The sequence below is a fragment of the Balearica regulorum genome, chromosome 9 (assembly GCF_011004875.1).
Source record: "Balearica regulorum gibbericeps isolate bBalReg1 chromosome 9, bBalReg1.pri, whole genome shotgun sequence".
Taxonomy (NCBI): domain Eukaryota; kingdom Metazoa; phylum Chordata; class Aves; order Gruiformes; family Gruidae; genus Balearica; species Balearica regulorum.
The window spans coordinates 9,446,227-9,459,540 of NC_046192.1; the positions used below are offsets into that span (position 1 = coordinate 9,446,227).

The following is a 13,314-nucleotide window of genomic DNA, read 5'->3' on the forward strand; positions in this document are numbered from 1 at the left end:
ACTCTCCTTCATCACATTTTTGTAGTATTCTCTACTGTGTCTAACAGAATGAAACCCTGGTTGGGACCAGCAGAATCTGCTGTGAATTATTGATAGTCCAGTGTTGCTGTTTGCACAAGGATTGAGCCATTATACTAGTCTGTAGGAACATACATCATCTTTTGGTCTCATTTTCTTCTAGTCTGACTTATTTCAGATTGAAGAATAGAACCTATATGCCTGTCCCACTGTTTCTTTCATTCTGATTTGCAGCAGTTAAAAGCATCCTACTACAGTATGGCATAAGTCTTCCTACAGAACGACTTGCAGAGAAGAAAGGAGAAGAGTGGCTTCCATTGCACCTTCCTTACCAACCCTTCCATGACCTTCCTGTAGACCTTCTTGTGAGGAGTCCAGGGCAAAGTCTTGGTGGCCTAGCTGCCCATTAACAGGGTTAGATAACTCTGGGACCATCCTATTAATATTGTAAGAACAAAAGTTCTGTAAGACATTTGCCAACATATTTTACCTTGAGGCATTTTGAATAGTTACCTTCACAGAAAAGTTGTATTACAGATAGAAGAACAATTCCTTGACCAATTGTTTGCTATTCTCTAGTGCAATCCTGAAATATTTTAAGGAGGTTTGCTTACGACTCAAGAAAGGCAAAAAAAAAAAAAAATAAAAGGAACAAATCAAAGATTTTGCAATTGATGCAGTCAGCTGATGTTCATGACCCCTTGTACTATTTTAAAACCCAGATTAAAGGTGCACAAGACAAAGGCAGAAAGACAGCTCACTTGCAAGACTGATGAATTAAACAAGTTTCTAAAACTTAAGTGTTCACTTTTGTACTGACGTACTGGCAGCAGAGCATTAGTCAGACAGCCAGAGAGTTTTCATCTAATATAGGTATATTAGCATGCAGTGCCTGACTACATTTTGATTTGAAGCTAAGCAAGGCAGGCTCATTCTCTCCAGCAAGCAGACTGATGCATTCTCCCAAGAATCATGCCTTACAGAAAAATAATCATGAAATATTAATCATTTCCTATTTAGAGCTACAACTGTCACAAATGATGCAGTGCTCTCATGTACAGTCTCTTGCTGAAAAACTGCGTAAGGAACGCAGCAAACGTTGACCGCTTCCTGGGCAGAGACAAATCCTTGGCTGTGAGAGCGTGGCAGCCCGGCTGCGCCGGTGGCTGCCCGCAGGAGCAGGGGCAGTGCCCGAGCCCCACCAGCGCCGGTCAGCTCAACCCACCTGTCGTGGCACCGGCAAACCCATACCGAGTCATCCATTAACCGCTACCACACTGCTGGTACGTTCAACCCTGTCTTCCTGCGCTAATGAGTCCCCTACTTGCAATCAAGAAAATGCTGCCAAAAAGTACTCGCAAAGCTGCATCTGAAGACAAGCAGTTGATTGCCCTGCACACTAGGCAACCCTCCCATTCCTTAACGGCAACAAACAAATGTCGACAAGAGCACAGTACAGGAGAGGAGAGCCCAGCAAGCGTGTTCTCAGGAGGGTTTATGCTCAGAGCATGCATACGGCCCTATGGAAAGGCCGTCCTGAAAGCTCCATGTGAGTTTGGAAGCTATTCATTCAGGGATCAGACTCAACGCCCTGTGACTTGCAAAGCCTGTCATTCAGCTGAAATACCAAATAATGAGAAATAATTTCTCTGAATAGCTGATAGGCAATCCGGAGCATGAAACCTATTTGCATAAAACAGTCATTGTCATTTCACACACGCAGATCTCCGGCAGTCAAAACCTCACAGCAGATCATTCGGGGACTGAGGGAAAGAAACTAAATCAGTTGTTTGCTACAGATAACTCCTCCAGTTGTGTCCGACATGGCACTGCCTTGTCACTGGATACTATCAATGCTCCGAGCTGTGACCTATAGCCAAGATCCCGGGACACAAAATCCTGTGCAACACCTTGAGATACACACTTTGCTATCACATGCTGCTGCAAATGGGCCAGGAAAATCAGATTGTCCACATGGGACAGAGGGGAAAAAGCATTCCCAAACGAAAGATAATGTTCCTCAGACTGAATTAGGTGATCCAGATCCCAAGTACAGTGACTGTCTGTAACTGGGAGACTTAACGGTTTTGTTGACCATCTTTGCCTACCATCAAATAGGAAATATTGTTCTCAGTAACAATTATATCTTTTACCTGCAAACAGAGCTCCCTTCTTACAATTTAGCATTTGTTACATAGGTACTTTCCTGGAACTATGTGATTCCATAGTATTTTCTCCCTCTTGATACTACGGAAATTAGTTTTTAGACAGAATCAAAACATTCAACTATTATGTCTGTTACCATCGCCAGAAATTTCTTGGAGCCAGAGGAGGAAACCTTTTTAACGGGGCTACCTTCAGCATCCATAAAAAGGTACCTACCTTTCAGTTTGAGCAATGGTTCCAAAACACTATCTTCAGCCATTGCATTGCAGTGCCATCTGAGTTTATTGGGCTGGAAAACCTTGAAACGCTTGCTAGGACAACTAGCAGTTGCTCTCTAGTGTTTTAAGGCAAAGCACAGAGTTGTTCTCCGTCAACACTCACCCACGTCCTGGCCAAGGGATTCATACTGGATGGAGACTGTGAAGAACCTAGGCATGATTATAACCTCTCTGCCTGTATGCAGTGTCTGTGAGTGTAAGGTCCAACAGACAGTCCTGAACACCTACAACCATCCTTCCACAGTTATCTACATCCCAGTGGAAAGAAACACTGCTAAGAGCTGCTTTTACTAGGTCTCTGCTAACACTTGGCAGCCTACAGGAGGAAGAGCCTAGGCAGAACGCAGGTTCTCCTTTGTCACACATAACACAGCAATACCTTTACCCAGACACTGAGAATAAATCAGACAATGAAGATTTCCAGAAGCAACGCCCGCTTCCTATTTCCAAAGTGAGATTATGACGGGGGTCCAGGTTCTGCTCCATTTTTTGGAGGCTGGGAGTGCGCAGCAGCGTCCTGTCACCTTACCACGCTGGCTGCAGAGGCTGCGTGGGCACCCACAGGTATCTCTGGGTGGAGAGGAGGGCACTCTGTCCCTGTTGCACTGTATCTGATGGCACATCCACCCACAGTTGTGGGGTTTCTCTTTCCAGAATTTCCTGCATTTTGCTTAGGCACGGGGCTTGGTCCTACTAACCTAGAGCCTTCCTTTCAGCATAAGGGATGCTTAACACACAAGTCCAAGTAGCAAGTCTGAGAGCAAGGCTGGCCACGTGGGTTAGCAGGGCAACCAAGAGCGCGTCTTCCCCGATCTGCCATGGATTTCCTGCAGGGACTTCAGCAGATCACTTTTACGGTGTCTTTCTCTGCAGGACAGACAAGTTTTCCTGCCCATCACAGCATTAAGCGTTCAAGACTGGGAGGCCCTTTTAGTATAAAAAAAAGTCATAACATTTTCATTAGGTTTTGAGGGGGGTAGGAGGGGAAATAACTCACAGGATAGAAAACCACTCGAAATAAATCACAAAAAAGATAAATGTGACAGAATAGCCCCCCGTACTGTGCCTGAAAACAGTTTTCTCTGGTTTTGTACAGAAGTTACCTGCAAAAATTTCTGTGTTCTATAGCATTGTGGCATTAATTAAGGTTCGTCCTAGCTCTGAAGCACGATGAATTTAAAGCCATTTAAAATATGGCAGTTTACAGTCTAACTAAAAAACTTCTGATCATCTCGTATCACTGGCTTTACATTTTAAGCTATACCATTGAACTCAAACGGTGAGAACAAAAAGGCCAGGTTCGGCTATTCAGAGCAGTGAATCTTTTTTCTCCTGATGTGCCGTACGGTTACAGGCATCCAAACTGTAACGAATAGGAAGAAATCTGTCACGAGCTGTCAGCCGGTTTGAAAGAACAAACTCCCCAGGGCGCACTGTTGACAGCACTGAAAGGAACAGCCTCACCTGGCATCACCCATTAACTCGTCCCAGCAAACGCTTCAGCGTGCAGCCCTTCCACTTCAGCTAGGGTCGGCAGGCTACTTTCTGCACTAATTAAAGGATGTTAAAATGAGATCAGCCACTTCTTATTGCCTGTCCCACATTTTGTGTTTGCAGCTGTGTTCAAGCACAGCTAAGGATGGCTTAAATATTATCCAAGAAAAAGTAAAAAAAAAATATAAATAAATTAATGAATAATTTCTAGATTAGTTGCCTTTTATTTCCCCATTCTAGTGACTAGAATTTCATGTGCCATTTTTTTATTCATAATTCACATGGCTGAAGGAACTATGGACCTAATGAATATCTGCACGTCCACGTTTTTTTCGCCATAAATTGAAGAATTTGCAGGAATTTGAGAATTTTGATCCCTGTGGGCAGGTACGCTGTGTATTTGCCAAGCAGCAGATCCAGCACAGCGCTAACACAGCTCTGCAGATGCTGGACCAGCGCTGACTCAGGTCCACCTGACCCGGAGCGCACAGAGACGGGTAGGGGCAGGTCCCAGCATCCTCTCAGGTGCTAATATCCCCCTCACTCATCACCAGGGTATCTGAGCTTTCTCTCCTCCACAGCACTCCCTCCCTGGTGCAGGAGAGGAGAGGACGGTACTTTGCAAACAGCCGCGGCTTCACAGAGCGTCTAAGCCCAAGGCACCTGATGTGCTCGCCCAGGATGGCTGCAGGGGACCCAGAACTGATGCCAGGCTGTCTGAGCCCACAGAAGAACGTTAGCTGCTGGACCCCCCTTCACCCCGAAGCCCACATACCCCCCAGGATGCACAAAAATCCTGGCTTTAGCTTGTTTCTCTTGAAAGCATATTAAGTTCCAGCATCTCAACTCTGTGAAAACTCTCCCTCGAACCAGACATAAGAGAACACAGCAATTCAGACTCCAGCCGAGGAAGAGCACACGGTGTGAACACTTGCTGCCCGCTGGTGTGCCCGTCAGCATCGAGCGATGCCGGTGATCCGGTTTCCAACCCCAGCGAGCGGGCACAGGGAAAGCAGCGGAGGGGCAGACATTGCCCTCTCACCGCAGCTCTGCAGAGAGCACGGGGCTCTGGTGCTGCAGCCCCGTCCTCCCCAGCCCGGGAGCAGCACTGTGCTTCTCGTTTCTCCGCGGGAGCACGCGGTGGGCTGCTGGGCTGGTTTGTAGCTGGGCACTCAGGTTCCAGTTTCCCGGGCTGCCTCTGCCCAGAAACTGAACTGGAAGCACCAGCACAGGGTTACTTGCTCAGAACCAAACCACCACAAGCTCTGGACCACTTGCTCAGAACCAAACCACCGCGACTCGCATGATTAACGTGTGCCAGGAGCGGTACAAAGCTGGGCCAATAATACACGCTGTCCCCACAGCGTGCCACGCTGGCTAGCACAACGGAAGATAAATGGGTATTTCCTCTGACAGGCACCAACAGAAATCGCATTTCAGACAAGTGGAATCCATCCATTCTAGTGAAATGCCAAAACATGCCAGTCTGCAGGCTCCGTCTCCTTGCTAACAGCAGCGAAAGACAACAGCTCAGATATCGGTGGCACGAGTTTCTTTCGCTGCTGGTGAGTTAAGAAAGCAGTAAATAATCTGCCTAACAATTCAGAACTATCTGCATTGCTCTGTGCCTCTGTTACACTATTACGCTCCCTTGAGATCTGTCGGTGGCATGGAGACTCATGGAAAGCAGTAGTGCAAAACACCACGTGGCACGCAGTCAGCTTGTTTATCACACGGGCTGCTCCCTGGAGCCGAGTCTTAAATGCATCAGGAGAAGACATCTGGGAAACAAGATCTGCAGCAGTTTCTGTATTTGCCTGGTAGGAGCACACGTACTATTACTGAATAAGGACAAATTAAGAAACATGGGGACTGCATTCGGATATGTCATGGGAAAGGTTGTATTCACGGCAAGTTGTCATGTGGGGTGATTCTAACGCCTTACAAGTCTCTGTTAAGGTGACAGAGTTAACCCGCCTGCAAACGAGAGGAGAACACATTCTCAACACTACCAAATACAAAATATTTCTAGCTCAGGTAGTTTTCTCTGTTGATGACAGCAGAGACACAAAGATGCCTGGGATGATGCTGCACACACATGCAGGTGTGTGCAGCAGCTGGCCTCGGCAGCTCGGCAGCCCCAACCTACTCTCCAGCTACCAGAACTGAGGGCCAATAGCCACAGAAACTAATTGCTGCTGCTGGAGCACTGCGAGCGGGAGAGGTAAAACCCAGCGTTTCTTGCTCCAGGGGACTTCTTGCCTTTATTACCAGGTAATTTCACAAAGAGAGGCCATCGCAATTTAAAATCCTCTATCTATGCCTTAACCTCTGTTCCCACGTGAGGTTTTTTTCCACTGCTGCAATTGAAAGCCGTGTTGCTCTGTCACTGTTATTAAGCAGCGTAGCGAACACTGGAAAGCCATCCTTGTGGACGTAATGCTACACAAGACACCGCCAAAAGCAGAGGGCTGAGCTCATCTCGCCTAACACCCACCGCAGGCTGGAGCACAATGGGCTTGCCGGGCTGCTTTCAAAAGACGGCGAACCCGGGCAGTTCGGGCCACCCAAAGATGTGTTTAAGAGGGATGCAATGAACGACCCATCAGAATTGCTCCTCTCGCTCCAAACGTAGACGGCTAGACTGACTCCACATCCAATTTTAGGACAGCTCAAGCTGGATGAGGCGAACACCATCCAAAGTAATTACATTTGAAAAATGTATCAATCCAAGTGCTGGAACACCTTAGTAATGCCGTATGGAAAATTTCTGCACCGTAGTATCTGCACAAGGGTGCCACCAGGTAAACCCAAGCACACCCACCACACCCACACATTCCTGCTTATCAACTCTTCCTGAACTTCAGATACCTTTCAAGGAAGAAAATTGAAATTTTGTGGCCCATCAACTTCAGAGATTAATTCCATTTTTAATTAAAAGGATTTTTAATTTCAGCCTGAAATGGCCTTTATAATTTCCCTGTTGCACTGGAAGGAGATGAGGGGTGAGGAACTTCCCTAACTACTGTTGCTACCAAACTCCGCTTTAAGGCACCCTGTGCAAGAGCAATGTCAGTACAGGGACTCAGTCTTTAAACCTAGCAGAAGGTGCAGAAATACTTGAGTTCATACAAAGAAATACTGGCAGTAGCATTAACCACCATCACCCCCAAATTATTTTTAATCATTTCTTACTCCATCTTTACTGTAATTGTATGATCCTTTGCAATAATTACATGTCATACTATGGAAGAATGACTTTTTATTAAGCGATCTCCTTCAGTAACTAATGATAAGATTAAGATGGTCCTTCATTTGACATCAATGAGGAATAAATCAATACATCTACTAGCTAGAGATATTAGAGTAGTTTCTTCATCTTCAATTAGTGTCCACAAAGATGCCGCAGGAGGGCTTCCGCACAAATATTGGGCAGCGCTGGGAAAGGGTTAATCATCTTTCACGAGTCGCTAAGCAACAGGACTCTGCTCTTATGGCATGTTTTGCCAGCCAGAGCTGTGGCAATGATGCAACCTTTCTGCATCTTACCCAGAGAGTTTTCCGAAAACTTGTCTGCAAGAACAACAAACCCCTAGGCTGCTTGCAGACTTAAATTTAGCTCCTGGTAGCTATTAGTTTCCAAATTGCTTTGGTACACTTAATTTTCTGTTCCAAAACATACATTGTATTTTAACATGATTTAAATGATGGAAAAGAGGACTAACTAAAATCCAGCTATAGAACTAAAACCAAATGAAGAAGCACCAATATTCAGCGATATTCAACGCCCTCCTAGTACGTCGCTTCATGGGGTGTTTCAAAGACAACCAGTAAAAGCAAACTTAAAAGAGTGCAGAAATTCAGAAGCCAGGTTCAGACTCCAGGGGTGGTCCCTCTCCTTCCCAGAGCTGCAAGGAGGGTACAGCCAGCTCCAAGCAGCTGCACTGGAGATACAACCCAAACCTCACCAAGGCTGCATCAGTCATCGGTGGTTCCTGAGGTCCGGTAACTCATAAATCAGTCTCTGTTATTTTTGCTTATCTGACTATACATATCCCATAAACATCTTAATCAGGAGAGAAGGATGCAGCCTATAATGAGCAAAGCCAAACCAATGAGCAGGGATCTGAATAGCCATGAGCTCTGAGGAAATATATTTCCAGTCTTTGAAAGTCAATTTTCAGGGACTTGCTTCTGCAAAGACTTTGGGAACATTTAAACTCGCACATGAACAACAAGATCATTTTGGACAGTGCAGATGTAAATCAAGCACAATCAATTACATCAATCCTTGCTCAGCTTCAGTCAGTCTCAGCCAATCTCTGTGAAACAACACAAATAAGATCCTTGTGTTGCCAGAATTTTCTAGCAAAAGCTACTAATCAGATTTTGTGGAGCCAGGTTTTGCTTTGTTTTCCCCTAATTTCTTAGCTGTCTCACATAATATACCTACTTCTGGTAATATTCTGGTTTGCGTGTTTATTACTGGGGGAATGTATCACCTTACTGGGGTGAACGAAGGTCTCAGCCCAAGCGCCTGCCCCGGCTGGGCAGCGGGTTAGACACGAGCACCAGGAGGACAGGACTAGGAAGGCAGCAGCTCTACAGCCGGTCTGACTCTTTTGGCTGCTGTGAGTGTTCACTAGATCTTAACAAAATCAAAAGAAATTATTCTGGACTAACTGTTAGGCTGATGAATGCTGCCAAGTATACGGAGGGGGTCAACAACTCTGATGATGAGGATCGCTTTTACTTGGGAGCAGAAAGGGCATCTACGTAAAGCAGGTCTCTCTCCAATGAGTTTGCCTTTCAGCAGGTTGCTCTAAGCAGGTTGGGAGGTCTCCTCCAGAGCTACTGGAACTAAATACAACGTCGGAATGTTACATCATATCACATCACTACGTAATGATTACGTTAGATAACCAAATCACAAGATAAAGGATGAAAACATATGAATTTTGAGGCTTGGCTACCCTGAATTTATTGAAAAATACCCGATGCACCTAGTTTCCCTTCAGTCTTCAGTCTGTTAATGCTTATGCTGGTATTTGTTCCCTGGGATTTATGAAGAGGTTTAAACAAGTGAGCTGGTTCTATCAGCAACTGGGATTGATTGTGTTAAATTAGTTTCCATCTCAAAAGAGAAAAAAAAATCTAAATTTCTTAAACCAGGATAACTTTAATGCTGATAAAGACCCAAAACTTTGAGTGAAGAAAGAAAGAAAATTCCTTAAAATAAACAGAAGTGTTTGTTTCAGAAAATTCTCTATTTTGTAATAAGTTTGGTTTGCTTTTAAAGCACCTTGGATCCCTTGCCTGGAGTGGATGGGTTTATGTGGGCCAGAAGGAGAGGCTGAGCAGGCTCAGTCCTAAGGCCACGTCAGCTTCTGGGCTTGCAGCTGGGCCAGGGAGACTTGCGAGGTGCAGTCAATGCGACTGCAACGAAACCCCACCACAGAGGCACACTTGTGGGGAGCGGGCAGCCTTTCTGGACGCAGAACCAGCCATTGAAAAGACAAACACAAAGGTATAGTCAGAAGGAAACCTGGGCAGAGGAAAGCTGATGTGCTGCCAAACTGGCAGGGTTGGAGGTGTTCCCAGCGGATGCTCCTCCTGCACGGATGCACGAGCACGAAGGCATGCGAGCTACAGCGAGGCACAGCCGGGAGATCTAGGACAAGTTCCTTGCTTGTCTGTACACTTCAACTTGGTACTTGACTTACAAGTCAAAGTATTTAAAATCCAGATCCAAATTCTGGTCTGCTCTGGAAACAAGCCCAACCTATGAAACAGAATTTCAGCTCTATGAGGTCCTTGTATTTGTGGTTCAGTCCTTTCCTAGCGACGACCTATCGGCCAAAGCAAACCTGTACATTTTTAAGCCAGGCTTTCAAACACACTTGCTAAATCTCTATTTCAACACAGTTTGTGGTGTTTTGGAGGAGGCAGCAAACCCCTGTGTCTTTAAGCACTTCGTTCTACATCTGAAGTTAGTTAAAACACCAAGTGCCCAGGAATCCAGTCAGACTTTTTCAGGTAGTTTTTAGCAATAAGAAAGGACAGTGATTCAGTGGCTGAGAAGAGGAAATGAGTCACGAAGCAGCATCTCTCGTTACCGAGCTGGAGTGTCCTACGCTGAGCCAGGGCCTCTGAATGCCAGAGTGATTGGATTATACTTCTGGTGTATTCTCTGAAAAGAGCTAACGAGATAAAGCTGGAGGGGAGAGCTCGGGATGCCACGCTCAGCACTCCGCGCGCTGCCAGGGCTGCCCTTTCGCACGGGGTAAAGAGCCCGCACCAGCGACGGTCACTGCCGGTGCCACCAGCTTTCTTAAAACTATAGAAAACAGCTGGAATGGGCCTCTGAAGGGCGTATATAGGGTCCCCCTTCCTCCCGCACAATATTATTTGAAATAATTAATTAATAGAATATACATTATTTCTTTGGGGGTGCGTGATGTTAATTTAAGTTTAGAAACTATTCTTTTTTCTTTAAAAGAAACAGAACAGAAACAAGCACGCAGATACCCTGAAAAACGCAGGAAGTCTCCAATAGCGCTGTCTTGCATGCGGCATGTAGGTCACCCCCCCACCCCTGCAAAGCACGCTGAAACACAGACAAGAATTTGGGGCACAATCATTTCCTATATTCTGAAAAAAACAAGCAAAACTGACAATGGCATACATTTACAGGAACAGTAAATTAGCCTTTCTGTGTCCAATTAATCCACCTGTACTCCTAGCCTCATTACCCGTGCTTCACAGGCAACCTCATAGTTTAGCATCCAGATCAGATCTGGTTTAGCTCACATTCCCACAGAACCCAACAACACCTCTCTCTGCTGGGGGTGGCGGCTCAGAATACATCAAGCTCTTCTTGTGCAGTTGTTTCCAGCCATCTTTCACTGAAAACCTTCCCCACGAGGGACTGGGATAACCTGTCACCTGCCAGCTTAGCTTAGTTTAAAGGATGGATATTGAAGATAAAGAAAATTAGTAACTGAAAATGCTGACTAATTTTTTTTTTTGGGGGGGGGAGGTCATTTTTTCAGCAGCTCTAAATTCTCCTAACTCTGTACTTTGTTATTATACTTATAAATCCCCATATAGGCGCATGTGATATTTATGTATAGTCAGGCTCCATTTAGCCGGGGAAATGCCACTACATGGAAGGAAGCCATCTGTTCCAAAACAATCAGGTTGACCTTGTTTTCCAGTAGGCTGGGATCTAAAAGAAAGGCACGTCTTTGTCTCTCTGAGGACACAAAGTGCCATGCTCTCGAAATGCAGAACAGCTTCACAGGGACATTCGGAATCCCTGCCGCAACCCACGGAGGGACGGTGCTCGTGAGAGGCAAGACCGGGCTGCCAGAGCAGGGGGTGCCACAGGTATTTCCATCTCTATGGGCATCGACTCGAGCTGTGACCGATTCCGAGGAAGGCTGCTAGCCACTTCTGAGAATCGGGGAGTCGTTAATAACTGCACCAAAAATCAGAACTATTCTTCTGCCTTTGGTACCGTACCTGTGAAAACAGCTTGTAGCTGATGTGTTGGAGTCATCTGGGTTACACAGGACGTAGAGCCCTTTGTAAATCACACGCTGTCGGATCAAGGATGGAAGCTGGAAGAGAAACTTATTCATGAGTTTAGATGAAAGCAAACCTATCCCTCAGGCATGGGAGAAAAAGCCTCTTTTTTTTAAGTTTTAAACTTGTTAATTTAACTTTAGAAACTATTCTTTTTCTTATAAAAGAAACAGAACAGAAACATCACACCCCAATCGTTGAGCGCTCTGTCAGTAATTAATAATGACACATCTAACCTCGTAGGGTGCGGCATTACAAGAACTCCCTAACGCTTTGCCCTGGGAGACACTGACCTCAGCCTCAGAGAGCGGGTCGAGGAGTCTGAACGAGCTCTCCCAAGCACAGATAGAGAGGCCACAAGGAGGGAAGAAATCCAATTATTTGACCAGCAGCCGGCCGTGCTCTTTCCCACCCCACAACGCCGACTGCTAACGAGCACCAGGGCAGGCAAGCAGGCAGGCGAGCGCGCCCGAGGGAGGGAAGGAATGCCCACCCACCCCGTCGCGGCAGAGGCATGGTGCTCACCCCTGCACGCTGGCCTCGGACCACAGTTTATGTCAAAATCCACCGGACAATTCCTGGTTACTGTTGCTCTAGGCTGGTGAAAGGTTCCAGAGCCCATCATTTAACTGCAGATGGCTTTGGTCCCTTGTGTTAATCTTTCTCCAATTATTATTTTTCCAGACAAACTCACACTTTTTTGCTGGGTACAGACAGCAAGAGATTAAATGGCTGGCTGAATCAGTTATTTTTTTAAAAAAGCCCTATACTTGCTTTGCAATTAGGAGAAAAAATGCGACTGAAGAATAGGGAAATTTTTCAAACTTGTTTTTAAACATGCCAGCCCTTCCCGCAGAGAATGCCTCCAGGCACAGAAATGCCAGAGCAAAGGCCGTCAGCCACCTCCATCCACAGGCAAGACTTCCAGGAGAGGGAGGTGGGAGGCTCCCAGGATTACGTGTTGACTTAGGCTTTGGTGTCCCAGAAGATTTCTTCTTGCTGATTGCTTCTCTGTTTTGTAATACACCTCACATGGCCAATTGCTCTGGGTGGCTTTTAATAACCTCTTCAGGCTTTATTGCTTTCTTGCATTCACATCTTTCCGGAAATCCTTTTCTTTTTTTAATATGATATTTGACTACACAATGCATCTGATTTCTCAGGGAACAATAACTCTTCAGCAGGACCCTTTTTAATGAGCAACTGAAAAAAAGCATCTTTTGTAGAATCAACATTTGACATGAGGCCTCAGAAACAGTGTTCTTTTTAGATGTTAACTGCTTTCCTCCTTTTGATTTTGTGTTATTCTCATACTTCGTAAGTTCCTGTTTGATTTCCTCTATTTTAAATATTCCTCAACTTTCCAATAGCAACTTTGCTCTGAAAGATGACCTTCATTATTATTGTATGCCATACAAAATATGCTCCATCTGCAAGCAACACACTTTGCTGATACCTTTTCCCCCGCTAGTATAAATAACCACCCCAAGCTGTGATATTCAAACTGGGCTCTATCCCACGTCCCAGACTCAGTGACTCATGACACCAAAGAGTTCAAATCTCACAATACCTGGAGTTATTAGTAAAGCTCGGTATGCTTTATAACGCCACTAATTTATTAGAATCACAGCTTTCACTATTTAAGTTTCTCTAGTCCTTATAATTAAAAAGAGCTCATACATGGGAATCTCAAAGGCTCAGAAGGCAGAAGTCAAACAAGAAGAGCTCCAGGAAGGATGTGCCACAGGACCAAAGTTACAAATCCGCCATC

At 45.5% G+C, this 13,314-nt stretch overlaps 1 long non-coding RNA gene across 2 annotated transcripts in view; it reads right to left on the reverse strand.

Annotated features, from left to right (window-relative positions):
• Positions 1 to 13,314, reverse strand: part of LOC142602911 (uncharacterized) — a 29,460-nt gene that overhangs the window by 9,038 nt on the left and 7,108 nt on the right. The window contains exons 1-2 of one of the 2 annotated variants that reach the window (XR_012836746.1): positions 11,837 to 11,971; positions 11,481 to 11,578 (exon numbers count right to left, since the gene is read on the reverse strand). This is a non-coding gene — a long non-coding RNA (uncharacterized LOC142602911). Of the gene's footprint in view, positions 1 to 11,480; positions 11,579 to 11,836; positions 11,972 to 13,314 lie in introns of those variants that run through there. The other variant, XR_012836747.1, reaches the window with a different exon arrangement.